Raw genomic sequence first — 15,026 nt, forward strand, 5'->3', positions numbered from 1 at the left:
TAGACTTGGTCTTTTTCCATACAATGAGTGGACATGGGCTATCACCACCAAATTAATGGATATGTGTTGCTTGGATCCTAATGACTCCCTTGGGGGAGGGGGTGAGAAGGCACAGCATAAATGACTCAGACACTGGGAGTCCATTGAAAGCAAATAACGAACTCACTTATTCTATAACAGGGAAGGCCTTATATACCCTCCTCCCAGCACCCAGTCTGTGTCGTCATCCCTCATTGGCTGGGCATGATCAGGAACTCTGACATCACATTGAATTTTGCTAGGTCCTCAGGCAGAATTGGCATAATCAGGAATTCTGACATCAACTGGGTCAACTTTGATAGCTCCTGTTGCTAGGCCCTCAGGCAGACTCCAGGTTGGCTCTTAAGCAGTACATTATGTGCATGCCTTGGCTACTGGTCTGAGCCAATTTCCTCTACCTTATGGGCCTCTCATACTACAGATATGGTCTCTTAATGTGTAGACAAGATTCCCCCAATGGTAGAAATAATCTGTACCCAAGGAATGGATGTGGTATCTCTCACATGCTGTCTCATTCAATGAGAGGACATGGTTTTCCCCACTTTGTAGACACAATCTCCCCAGTGAGTAGATATGTTCTCTTCATGAGTGGACATGATCTACCCATGAATGGATGTGAACCCCCCAGTGAGTATACATGTTCTCTCCACAAGTGAACATGATCTACCCATAAGTGATGATCTTCCTAGTGAGTGCACTTGATCTCCCTACTGGGTGGAATGTGATCTCTCCAAATGAATGCAATCTTCCCAGTGAGAAGACATGATCTCTCCCAGAGAATGGTTATGGTCTGTCCCAGGGGTGGATTTGATCTCAGTGAGTGGTCACCTACTTACTCTGTGCCCTTATGATGTTGACTCTGATTCAAGCACAGACAATAATCATATTAGCACCACACTGGATGCACAGTGACAGTGAAGGAGCTCTGAAGAAAATGTAAACATCATATGGTGGTTGAAATCACCAGAAACAGAGCTATAGGAGATGTGTGAGAGGAACTGAGAGCCTGAGAAAGGCAAGCAAGAAGCCCAATCCAGACCAAGGAGAAAGCCTGCAGAAAAGTGGGAAGAGGACTTTGTGAACTTTGGAAGTGTCCAGGGCCACAAATTCACAGCAGAAAAAGGGTGTGAGTGAAGGTGAGTCCATGGAGGACAGCCTTGTAGGTCCTGGGAGACAGTCTGTGTTGTGTGAAGTACAGTGTAGTGTCACCACTGGGTTGAAGGAGAAGATCAAGGACTGTGGGTCATGCTGAAATATTCCCTTGGGCTATACAGAGCGATGCAAGCAGACATGTTAATGAAGTTAATGCAGTTAGAGCCTGAGCTGTGGTAGTCCTAACAAGTCACACTGAGCCACTTGTTCTTACTAGCCAATTAAAAGAGCTAAATTAGTAGAGAAAAACCAAAAAAAAAAGAGATTTATTTAATGTGCCCACATTGGAAAGGATAGAGAGATGCAGTGACATGTCTGCCCCTCAACCCATTGTCCTGTTAGACCCTAGGAGATCGGAAGGCTACCAGTGTAATGGGTATACCTCAATCTGTGTCTCTTCCTTCACCACCACTCCCCAACATTCCCTCCCCTCCCTGTGACACTAAGGACTCAGTCATCCTGCCCATGCTCTCAACTGCTCCTCAACCACAGGATGTGAAACATCCCAGTTTCTCTGAGACTTGTAAGGAGTGATCCCCATTCTGCCTCAGAACCATGCCATACTGCTATCTATCTGTCTGTCTGTCTGTCTGTGGTATTAATAGCTCTTCTATAAATCTCATGCCCAGGAATGCAGTTTTTCAAGGGGTTGACGCTGACATTACAGCAGGGGTTCTGACACAGTGACTGTGGGTCTGAGAAGCAGAGGAAGCAAGTGTTGTTTGTGTCTAAGGAAGGACTTCACAGAGCAGAAGGAGCAGGTACCTGGGATGTGCTCAACTGTGAAAGGAAAGAAATGGGGTGTTTGCTAGCTCTTTCAATGGCCTTATTGGGAGTCACTGGGGAGAGAGAGCCTGGGCAGGAGCCCAGCCCGTTGGAAAGGCCTTGAGGAGGGATCACCTGAGAGGCTGGAGGAAGTCTTCAAATGCTGCTCTGCTGAGCTGAGGCAGGAAGGGAGCCCACAGAACTGTGAGACTAGGGTTCTGTTGTTCGGGGATTGGCTTGGGAGTGCTCATTTTCCAGGAAAATGGGAAAGTAGAGACTGCAAATATGACCCAGAGAGGGCTTCTGTGCAGTGACATCCATTCACAGTTGAACATTCTGCTGCATAGGTAGGGGGATAGAGGCATGGAAGTAATCTGGATGCAGGAGACACTTCTGGAGGCTTCTGTGAGGCCAGACCACAGCTCTGAAGCCTTGAACAGAGCCAGAGTGTGGGTGAAGGAGCTAGCAGAGGACAGAAAAAGGGGGGCAGAGAAGGGGGAAGGAAGATAGGAAGAGGAAAGGAAATAGCTGTGGCAGAGGCTGAATGAGTCAAGGAATCCTTCCTCACCTCCAGCTGAGACTCCTGTGAGAATGTCATGGAACCAACGACCCTCTCTCCCCTCTTTCTGGTCTCTCTCAGTCTCTGTCTCTCACTTCCTGCCCCCTCCACTCCCCGCTCCTCTCTCTTTCCCCCAGCAGGTTTCTGCCTCTTTGTTAAGGTCTTGAAGGAGAAGACTATGAGTGATTCTCTCATAGTAGGTTTTGTCTGGTGTAACAAGAAGAGAAGATGTAAAAAGTGGAAGCTGTCAGGTGTGGGGGGGGGGGGGGGGAGGGTGGGAGTGAGAAGGTTGGCACAACACAGCAGGTAGTAAAGCTAGAGGCAAGGAGATGGAATAGATAAATGAGCTCATGGTAACCTGTCCAGACTAAAGGGAAGCCCTTGAGACAGAGGGTAGGAAGCCATGTTGGAGGTTGGCCTTGGGGGGGCAGTTCTTGACAGGCTTTCTGTTGTCTCAACAGCCTCTCAGTTATCTCCCCATCCTCCACTAAGATCTAGGGAAACTTGTGAGCTTGCCTACTAGGGAAGATCTGGGATGAGTCCTGATTCCACTATAGTTGCAGAGAGATGCTACTTGCCAGCCCTTGTGGAGCTGAAGAAACATTTTGTGTTCATCTCCAGTAACATCCATCCCTGGAAGTTACTTAATTCCAGCTTAATGAGGATATAGACGTCATCAAGCTACTTCTCCCTCAGCCTGGGAAATCGGCTCAGCTCTGACCAGCTCCCTCTCCAGCTAGCAGCCCAACAGTGCAAATCACACACCAACTTCATTGCAGCTATAATCTCACCAGCTGTCCAGCTGACCTCTACACAATTAGTGGATGAATGATGCTTCTCTCTTTTTCCAATCTTTTCCTTAGGGGGCTATCAATGTTGTATTGAGGAGAAAAAAGTCTAGAAGATAGTGTTTCCTGAGCTGCAATGGGAAAGTCTTGTAAAGATCAATCAACAATGGTAAAGTCACAATCTATAATGGAATTGTAGGCACAGGGGACAGAATGGTAGAAGTTACCAGAGAAAGATAACACTGGATCATGAAGACACAAGACACTATCAGCATCCCTGTACCTGCCACAGGCAGCTTCATCAGGAGGAGTCAGTGCACTGGCCATTTATCCCCATTCCCCATCAGAGTGGCCTAGACGGTGTTGCTTTAGTGAGATGGACTTTTCTTGCTAGCAAAGGATGATTATACTGTGGCCATGCTGTCTAGTTAGAGAGGAATTCTGTTCTCAGAATTGGACTATGGTTGGACAAGAGCCAGAGGATTCCTTCTGAACGGAAGAGAAGGGGACAGAATACTAGTGGAGGACCTCACAGCTACTTAGGCCAAATCCTCTGAAGTCCGACATAGCCAAGAGCAGTTTCCTGTCGGAGTGGAAGAGGAGGTCACCAGTGCAGGGTTCTGCGGCCATCTCTCAGAACACTGGTGCTGAATGTGATAAAAAGCTTCACCTGCAGGGAGAAATTAAGCTTTGAAGTGAGTTGATTTTCTCTAAATGGACCAAGTTCTCAGGAACCAGCAAGCATGTGTCAGAAAATACCCATACTCCTTGTGTCGGGGTGTGCCCAACTCTTATATTTAGGAAGAGTGCCCACACTTTCTTGTTACAGGAAGTGCCCACACTCTTTTCTATCAGTATGTGCTCACATCCTCCTCCACCAGGAAGTGCCCACTCTCTCCTCTGTCAGGAAGTACCCATTCTCTCCTCCACCAGGAAGTGCCCACTCTCTCCTCTGTCAGGAAGTACCCACACTTTGTTGACATTTCCCCCTGTTCTTCTGTGAGAAGTCCTTACCCTAGCCCATAATTAGGTTTACACATTTGAGCACATACTCAGTCTCTGAGGTAACCTCCTTCCTTCACCTCATGTCAAGTCTTTACTTCTCTGCGCCTCTTGACTCTTGAAAACACATCTACTGTTAGTAAAAACCTCCATAGTGATTCTTCTGGTTCCAAATACATTCACTCATTCACTCGTTCACTCACTCTCTTGCTCACTCATTCACATAACAAGTACATAATGTTCATCTCCCATATGTCAGGCCTTTGCTCACAGAAGCTATTAAGGGTCCCCAGAGTTCCCCACACAATTCTTAGTAATCTGATATGCTTAGCAAACATTTGTTGAGTGATTGCACCTGCTTCATTTTAATTTATCAACACATTCTGGTTGTTTATAAGCCTTTATTGTTTTTTTAGACAGGCTTCTTTATGTAGATGGAGTCTGGAACTCACAATCCTTCCAGACTCAGCCTCTGGGGTGGACAGATTATAGGAGTTGGCCACAAATGCCTAGATATAAACATGTTAAGGGCAGTGTTTCTATTCTGCACTCTGTATACTGGACAGTTGATACAATGTAACAAGTTGGGTAAAAGATCTCTGAAGTTGATTAAGCCTGTAAAAATCCATCAGCTGAATTAGCCATCATTATTTCCTACAATTAAATTAATCAGAGAGGTGGAATGGGTGATCAGTGGTTAGTACACAGCTCTCGGCTGCTCCTCCAGTCGCTGTTTGCCATGAGAGGTCAACTATTCTGATATTCCCACTTCTCTCCATTCATTATCTGGTATGATTAGAAGCAAAGACTCTCATACAGATGAATATTTAGCATTCTGGTCGGGCCTCTTCTCTGCGAGGTTATAAATGCAAAGCATTTGAATATTTCACACAAGGCTGAATTGGACTTCAGCTGTGGCATTTCCATACTATAGCTGATGTCTTTGGAGGACGCTTGTTATCAGTGCTGTGTCAAGGCACCCATTTCAGTGAGAAGTCCTTGTCATGTTCATTCTGTCTTCTATGCTTTGAGGATAAACTCCCAGAAGTGGGAAAGGAATTCCAGATACTACTGAGCACGCTAGGTTATTGGAATGAAGGCCAAGGTGGGGCCTGGAAGTCACCTATGTGGGCACTAAGCACAGCCTTGTACACTAGCATCTGACATGAAGCAGAGGCTGGCTAGGGACCTGTGTGACTGGTATATGATGCTGCATCTTCCTCACATTGCAGCCACTATTGCTCTTTCCCACTTCCCAATGAAAGGACACCTCTGTCTTCTGCCATCTGAGAGATTGGGAGTTTATTTTGGAAAAAGACCATTGTTACTATAACTCTGTCTTGCAAAATACCCAGTATACTCTATAGGCACTTGGTGCACTTTGGTTGAGTAAAGAAATCAATAACGCATCCTTTAGAAAGGCCACTGACAAACATTTCCCATAATAAGGCTCAGAGAAGGGAGTGCTGTTTTGTTAAGATGAGAAGGGTCTCTGCCTTTCCATTAACCAAAGGCAGCTGCTTTGTGTATCTTGAGAGAACAGGATGATCTGTAGCTTAAAGGTGTTTTGCCACAAAGGTGCCTGACTATGCCGAGGTGTCAGGAAGATTGGCTGTATTGAGTGTCCTGAGGCACCATGTAACCTAGGGTTATTCATCCTGTCCCATGTTGGGTCTTAACTCTGATTAAGGTATTGTAGCATAAATGCCCTGGGGAAAATCTTAAATTACTGACCTCTAGCATTGCAGAGGTCATCTGGCACAGCCCTGGCTTTCTATTGGATAGGACATGCAAAGGTGGCTTTCCCTTTCTACATCATTTTCATTTCTACATCATTCAGAGAGCTGGTTTCTTGAACTACAGCTGTGTGGTGGCTCATATCAACTATCAACTTGACAATACCTAAAACATCAAAGAGACATGCCTCTGTATATGAGAGATTTGCTAGATAAAGTTAATTGAAATGAGAAGACTCACCCTAAATGTGGACAGCACCATTCCATGGGCTGGTGACCAAGGCTGGATGAAAGATAAAAAGCATTTAAAAAATGGAAACTAGCATTCCTCTCTCTCTCTCTCTCTCTTTCTCTCTCTCTCTCTCTCTCTCTCTCTTTTCTGACTGTGTATAGAATGTGACTAGCTGCCTCATGTTCCCGGCAGCATGCCCTCCCTCTCATGATAAGCTGTATCTTCTAATAGTGAGCCCAACAAACCCTCCCTCACTTTAGTTGCCTTGCCCAGGCATTTTACAGCAGTAACAAGGAAAACAACACCAGACAGTGAGGACACCTTGAAAGCTACACCCTTACTTTTATTTGACCCAAGTGGTAGCTTAAAGTTTTAGAAATCAAGATGCAGAATAGCTCATTGAGGTCTCATGGAAATCCAGGAGACTAGAGCTTAGGGTGTGGGCTGAGAATCTACCAGAAGGGCAGTTCTGTACATCCATATGGGAGGAGATTCTCCAATGGGAAACTCATTTACTACCAACCAGGATATTCTGTTTGTACCTAAACACTTAAGGGGCTTTGAGAGAGCAAGGAGAGCACCCAGAATTTAGACAGGCTAGACAAAGGCTTCTCACCAGGAGACTGACTGAAAATGTGATCCCAAGATCTGAGCACATCATTCTGAAGAGTTTCACACAATGTGGGAGATCCTTAGTCCCAGCCTGCTTTGCTGTTGTGCCTGGTCTAACAAGCCTGTCAGAAAAACTAGGATGGTCTGAACTGTTTCTAACTAAATATTCATCTCCAAACAGGCAAACCTCAATATCCCTGAAAATTATTAAGGACAGAAAACATGACAACCAAGATGGAAATCCACAATTAAAACTGACCCAGAGATTATAGAGATGATAAAGTTACCAGACAAAGAGCTCAAAATAATCACAGAGACTTTTCTTGGAGCAGAACATAGAAGGTGAGTTTTAAAAGATATGATTTCTAAGGTGGAGTGGAGTTACAGTGTACATTATAATCTAGAAAGTCCATAAGAATCTGCGGATGAAACAATAGGGGAATTTGAAAACTTTAATACAGGTTTTCTGCTTTGGTTTTATTTCTGTTGCTATGATAAAAGACTCTGACAAAAAGTAACTTGGGGAAGAAAAGGTTTATGCTAACTTTCAATTCCAGATTAGAGTACACTAAAGCAGGGAAGTTAAAGGATGGGCTTGGAGCAGCTAATTACATCATGTCTATATACATGAATTCATGCATGCTTACCACTCAGCTCATATTCTTCACTCTTATAAAATCTTTCATATAAACCCAGGGAAAGGTGCTGCCCACATTGGGCTGGGACTTCCCACATCAATTAATGTAATCAAGATAATCCTCCACATACATGCCCACATGTAGCAGGAATCTTAAAAGTTCTTATTAATAAAGTCAAACCCAAGGCTACTTATTGGGGTGAATGCTGGAAGATCAGAGAAGCAGAACAAGCCGCATCTAACCTCACCTTGCCAAGTCTCAGCCAATCCTGTTTCCTTAAATTGGAAGTTTCTGTGTCCTCATCCAAATGGATCTCAGCTGACTGCTGCTAAAAGCCTAAAAGCTTAACCAGCTCTAGTTGCTTATTTTCACACCTTATTTACCTTTCTGCTTTCCGCCATCACTTCCTGGGATTAAAGGCATGAGTCACCATGCCTCGCTGTTTCCAGTGTGGCTTTGAACTCATAGAAATCCAGATGGATCTCTGCCTCTGGAATGCTAGGATTAAAGGTGTGTGTGCCACCATTTTCTGGCCTCTATGTCTATCTAGCAGCTGTTTTGTCCTCTGACCCCAAATAAGTTTATTAGGATGAACAATATATTGGGGGACACAATATATCACCACACCCACAGACCAACCTGATCTAGACAATCCCTCACTGAAACACTCTTCCAGGTTAACAATTAAAATTTACCATTAAACATTCAAGATGAAATATCCAGAGGGAAAAGAAATCATAAAAATGATAACCTGTGAATTTTAAATTGTCTTATAGATGTATAAAAGGAGACCAAGAAGAGAAGGGGACAGTCAATAAGAAATAATGGACAAGGTATGTTCTCATTTGGTCAGACTTCTAAGCCCACTGATGGATAAGGTTCAGCCAAACAAGTGAAACATGAAACATAGGAAATTCATATTAACCAAAGATATTGAATAAAGTTGCACTGTAAGCAAGATGTTCAGAACCTTCCCACTCCTAAATAAAAAACTTCCAAGAGCAGAAAGGGAAGATGAAAATACTTAGGTGCAGAGAGAACAAGTTAAGGGTAAAGTGGATTTATACTCAGATGCAATCAAGCCGGATAGGGGAGGACAAAAAAACCTGTTACAAAGTTGTGTTAATAGAATTGTTTTGGGCAGAAGGAAAGAAATAGAGAGGGGGAGAGCACTTACAGGTAACTGTATCAATATCTTCTATTGTATCTGTTTACAATAAAGCTGTCACAAATGGAACACAAGTGGTGAGTTGATGGACTCAAACTTAAGCATATCAGAAATCACATGAAATGTAAATGGCCTAAGTACACAAATTAAAAGGCAGAAATTTCACTGCAAAGAACCAGCAGCTTGTATTAGATGTCCTTTTTTGGCCTCTAACAGTAACTGAACTCATGTATATATACCATATGTATACCATACATAAAAATAAAATAAATCTTTTGAAAATTATGTCAAAATCCTACTCCCTTCCAAATATAGAGCACTAATAGTTTAGGGTTTCTGGAGGTAATTTAGATATTGATGGTAGAACCTTCATGAACCAGACTGGAGAATTATATTTTTCTCTAGTGCATAAAAATTCAAGAAGATATTAGTGGCCTGCAAGATGTGCAAGAGAGCTCACAAGAACCCTGACACACTGTCCACACCCTATTTTCAGTAAGAAATTCAACCCTATGTAAGAAGCAAAATTTTCTTGTTCATAAGTCTTACACTATGGTGTCTGAATATGGCAACCTTAGCAGACTAAAATAGAAGAAAAACAAAGGTCAAGACACAACCACAAGTTGCCTAGAGGACACACTTTAAATATAGCAGCACAGATAAGCTAAATGTGAAAGGGTAGCAAAGGAAACTAAGATTGATTAGCCAAGAGCCATGCAATGAAATCTTACTCAGGATTAAAAGGAATGAGGCACTGGTGTGTAGCAACACAGTACCAGCAAATCCCAATGTAAGGAGAAGCCAGGCCAGCAGGAAGTGTATCAGGTAGGATTCTATTAGACACAAGCAGATACATCAGCACAGAGATCTATTAGTTATCTGAGAATGAGGAAACAGAGGAGTGGCTAAAGATGGGTACATTAGGGCATTTGAGGGCAGCCAGTGTGTTCTTTCTCTTGGTTATCAATGTTCGTGTGGTCCATCTGTAGGTCAAAATACCTTAGATTTGCACCTTAAAATGCCAAAGTCAAAAGTTAAACATTAAGTCATTCAAATATTATTTTACAATTCTGTGGTTTTTAATTTTATTTGGCTAAAGGGATAATAGGCATTGAGCAGGGCCCTCAAAAATTTCATATATTGAAGCCTATACCCCTATGTGACTGTGCCTAGAGACGGCATTTTAGGAGGTCAATACAGTTGGTTAAATAGTAGAGTGGAGTCCTGTTGTGGAATATTACTTTAACTATGTAGAAGTATGTTGCATTTGTTTATGCTGCATTTGTTTAATTATGTAAAGATGTGTTGCTGTTTTACCTTACCTGCCTAAGGCACCTGATTGGTCTAGTAAAAAGCTGAACAGTCAATAGCTAGACAGGAGAGGACTATATGGGACTGGCGGACAGAGAGAATAAGTAGGAAGAGGAATCTAGGCTCTAGAGAGGAAAGATGAGGCAAGAATGAGGGAGAAAGAGGAAGACACTGGGGATAGACAGCCAGCCAGACATAGAGTAGGACATCCAGAGTGAAAGAAAGCTAAAACCTTGAGGCAAAATGCAGATGAAGATAAACAGATTAATTTAAGTTATAAGAGCTAGGGGGACAAGCACAAGATAAGGCTGAGCATTCATAACTAATAATAAGTCTCTGTGTATGATATGGGAACTTTCTGGTAACCAAAAGAAAGCCTACTACATTTGGCACCCAACTTGAGGCCCCGATATCCACGTAGGCCTGAGAAAGCTGGAAGAGGGGGGCAGACACAGCTTCTGGGTCTTTCAAGAGGCTCTGCACTAGAGAAAGCAAGCTAAGTAAAAATGCCTGCCACCGTGTGGGCACCAACTTCCTAGAGCTGGGGCAGTTGAATGCAGCTCCCAGTTGAACACAGCTTTCAGCAAGACTCATAGGGACTAAAGCTTGGCTTTCACAGACCCTGAGCCAGGTGGAGCCAAATGCAGTGCAAACCTGTTTAGCGGTTTAAGGTTTGAGAGACAGTTGGTGCCCAAAAGAAAACCTGCTACAAGGTGTTATACCATAAGACTCTGATCCTATTAGGAGAAGGTGTGTTTATGTAGAGAAAAGGCCAGGTAAGGTGCAGTAGGAAGACACATCCAACAAGATGAAGAGGCCAGCTCACCAAGAACCAGGGTGCTCATAGCTTGATTCAGGGCTCTTCCCACTAGAGCTCTGAAAAAAGGCATGCATGTGTTTGAAGTTTGTGGCATTCCTGTTGGCAATTAAACAGACTCAAGGGGCTCTGGACAGTGGTGCTTGATTGATACTCTCTGGAGAGCCTCAAAGGCAGTCAAGACAGTGCCTGGCTGATGCATATCAAATGCTCATTCTGACCCTCATGTGGAGGCTTGATCAACTCTCCATAGATTCTTCTTGCACTGTATCCAAGAAACTCTTTCTGTATCAATCATTTAAGTAAGTTATTTGTCAAAAAAGGACTTAAGAAATGAAACCTTCATTTAGCTCAATAAATATGGAATTCTTATGGTACCAGGTGGGGAGACATGTTGTGTGGACACAGGCATATGCCCTGAGACTTGGCAGGATAGGAAGCAGACCTTCCTGATGTTCAAAATCCAGACCCCATCACAATACAGACACCTGATTTCCATAAGGGGGCTGAATTATAGCAATTCTTGAATGTCTTACTTATTTATAGTTTTGTTTACAAAAATATCAGCAAAAAACTGATGCAAAAACCTGTGAACTATTTTTGAAAATGAGCAGGTTTCCAAAATGATTGCAAAGAAATCAGGGTGCATAATGGAAAAGCAGGTTCATTCTGAGCCTGTAAGCCAAGAATGATGAAGTTGGATGTCATAGAACTTGTTTTTAATTAAATATGTTGTGTGGCAATTTCCTGAATTGAAACATTTCATCCTGCAAGGAGGCTAGATAAGGTTCAGGAATCAACAATTAATGACTTCTAGGAAGTCCCTGAAACTTACCAAATTCACAAGATACCCTCTGGGTTCTCTAAGAAGTATTGTTGGAGAGAGGTGACTCTCAGAACCTGTTGAGGTGCCTGCAAGTCTTACAGAGAGATCCAGGCTTCTACCTTTTATAAGCTGTCACCAATGCTGGGGTGAGCTTTCTACCACACAGCTGCATTTGAATCATTGTTACACCCAAAGTCACCCCTCTCCCATGTTCCTGTAAGTAATACCAGCAAACACAAATGCCTCACCAAGTTGGACTTAGGTAGAATCATTACTTCGGTCTTTGTTTGGTTCCTTATCTGGGATGAACAGACATTTGTTCACTTCTGAGAATAGTATCACACAACCAAGGCTTTGCATAAGAAACAATTTCATGGAGTTTAGTGCATGTACAAAGCTTTCAAAATGGCATGATAAAATGCAGAGGAATGTCCAACCATCTGAGGAAGTTTAAAAAACATAGTTCATTTTAAACCAAATCTAAGCAGGAAGACTACTGTTTATTGGACCACATCCTGCTTAAATTGAATTTATTCTTTTTTATATTTGTGTGTGTGTGTGTGTGTGTGTGTGTGTGTGTGTGTGTGTGTGTGTGTGTGTACATGTGCATGCATGGGTAGATGCACATGAATGCAGGTACCCCTGGAGACCAGAGGTGTCAGATCCTCTGGAGCTGTGACCTGCCAGACATGGGTGCTGGGAATTGAACTCAGGACCTCTGGTAGAATAGCCAGTGCTCTTAACTCCATCTCTCCAGCCCCTATTGAATTTATTCTTAAATGTTCACAATCTTCCTGGAGGCTTCTCCAGTGGCTACTCTGTGGCTTGCGGGTCATCAGTTCCATTTTGCCTGTGGCATGTTGTTCAACACAAAGTGAGCACCTGGTAAGACTCTACAAGAGTGAGCTTTGAGATGTCAATTTTTTTTAACCCATCCAAGTACTTCCACAAAGGATCAGATGGAGGAAAGTTAGAGGCTGCACTTTAATATTTTATGTCCAGAAAGCAGCATTTGTCATCTAGGTTTGCGGCTCTGTTATATTGTTTCCGATGAAGATGGTCCTAAATGAATGTTTAATGACAGAACAGTGTGTCTCTGCAGAGTTAGAAACTGCAAATTAGTCCGGCCATCTCCATCTGAAACATCTGTCTGCTTCCATATGTGTCTCCTAGATGGAGAGAGGTGATCTTCCCTGGGTCCCTGCAGATGTGTGTTCCATTTGGTAGCTCCTAAAAGCCCTGCTCAGAATCCTAATGGCACCTGGGCAGTTAAGCTCAGCAAAACATGCCAACTTGATTTCCGTATGGCTCCAACTTGACGTGCTGGGTAGCTGATGTCTTTGTTGATGAAACATGGAGAAATGGAGGCCTTCTGGCTCTGATAGCCAGTGAGAAGCCTACTCGGTGCAGAATGACAGCGGACACTATCGTCCCAGGTGACCTGGAAATGCTGTGAATGAGCCCTTCCCTCTGATGGCTCAGCCCACCAGTCAGCTCACATTTCCTTAAGGCAAAAATCTCAAAACGTAAAAGTTGGAACACAAGACGCCCTGTCATACACACCAAGCAGAAACAAGTGAGTTTTCTTTCAAAATTCACTTTCAAAGCACTTCCTATTTGGCAAATCTCTTCTGGCCCATTCTTACTGCATACAATGTAATACAAAAAACATTTATTTGATGTGACAATGCCCGTGATGTCCTGTCTCATCCCATGAATAAACAGTAGCTTGTGGCAGAGATAAGGCACCGCTTACACACTAATAGGGACTGGAATTACGGCAAAATCCTAAATGGACGGTACTTATGGTAATTAGTGAAAACCACTGACAGAAACAAAAGTCCTCTTCAAGAATAACACCACCCAGCTTTCAGCCTTCATTATGATGGGAGCTTCTCATTCTGCAGAAAGCAGGCTTTATAATTTCTTACTTATCTCCACACAAGGGGGGAGGTGCTGCAGCTGGCACAGCATCTGCATCCAGGCTGCTTCCTAGGGGCTCCTTGTCCCCCACTGTACCTGCTGCTGAGTGCATCCTCCTAGGATCAAGGCAGTAGTCCCTGCCCCATCATCTCTTGCTTGCTAAGGAAAGTCAGATCCCTGGCTTCTCTTTGGCCTTCATTTCCATCCATTCTTCCTGCAGTCTCTACAGTGGACTTTCGGTCAATATCTTTTGAATAAAAGCTGAACACTTTTCTGTGGTCAAAGAACCCTGAACCCAGCTTTGGATTTACCTTTTCCATGTGTCCCCTCTCATTACCTATCACTACCTGTGCACCATCCTTCTCCCAGCTGCCACTCAGCCAACTGGCTCCCACCTCCTGCCTCTTCTCCATGGGATGCCTTGTTTCTTGATCAGCTTGTTGCTGGGTTTTCTGGGTGTCTGGCTTTCTGCTGCATCTCTGCGTGGCCTGGGCCACTCCCTAATGCAACATGTAGAGTCTATCGCAACATTCCTCCACTGTCAGCACTAACTAGATGAGACAGGATGTAAACTGAAGTTGGTGATCCCTGGAAGTTCTCCATGTGCAAATGTCTCCAATTTCAGCACCCCAAACAACTCCCAGTCAAAAGGGAGACCAGCAGACAGTCAAGGGCAGTGTTTGCACAGAGCCTGGACACTGACACATTCTCTTGTGCACTTCAAACCATCTCTCGGTTACCTGCAAGACCTGGTATAACCCAATGCTCATGTGCTGGGTAGTTTTGCCAACTTGACATGAACTAGGGTCCCCTGTGAAGAGGGAACCTCTACCGAGGAATTGTTTCCATCTGTTTGGTCTGTGGGAATAATGGTGGGGCATTTTCTTGATTAGTGACTGATGCGGGAAGGCCCAGACCACTGTGGATGGTGATAGACCTAGTTGGTCTTGGTTTGTATAAGAAAGCAAGCTGAGCAAACCGTGAGGAGCAAGCCATCAAGCTTGCTATTTTTTCCCATGGCCTCTGCTTCAGTTCCTGCCTCTAGATTCCTGTCTTGAGTTCCTGCCCTGACTTTCTTCAGTGATGGAATGTGACCTAAGATTTGCAAGAAGAAATAAACCTTTTCCTCCATAAGTTGCTTTTGGTCAGTGTTTATCATAGCAACAATAAATGAACTAGAACAGCATGTGAATTGCTTTCAGACTGTATTGTTTATGGAATAATGACAGGAAAAACTGTCTACCTGTCAGTATGGGTGTGTTAGGTGGGGATATTTTTGTTCTGTGGTCAGTTGAACTCACAGACATGAAGCCTGTAGATGTGGAGAGCTAGTGGCACTCACCAGTATGGTCCTAAACAAAAGAACTTGGGTGCTGCATGGAACTTGTACTAACCTAAACCCTCTTTCTTTCTTTCTTTCTTTCTTTCTTTCTTTCTTTCTTTCTTTCTTTCTTTCTT

The sequence above is a fragment of the Onychomys torridus genome, chromosome 2, assembly GCF_903995425.1.
Source record: "Onychomys torridus chromosome 2, mOncTor1.1, whole genome shotgun sequence".
In the NCBI taxonomy this organism is placed as follows: Eukaryota; Metazoa; Chordata; class Mammalia; order Rodentia; family Cricetidae; genus Onychomys; species Onychomys torridus.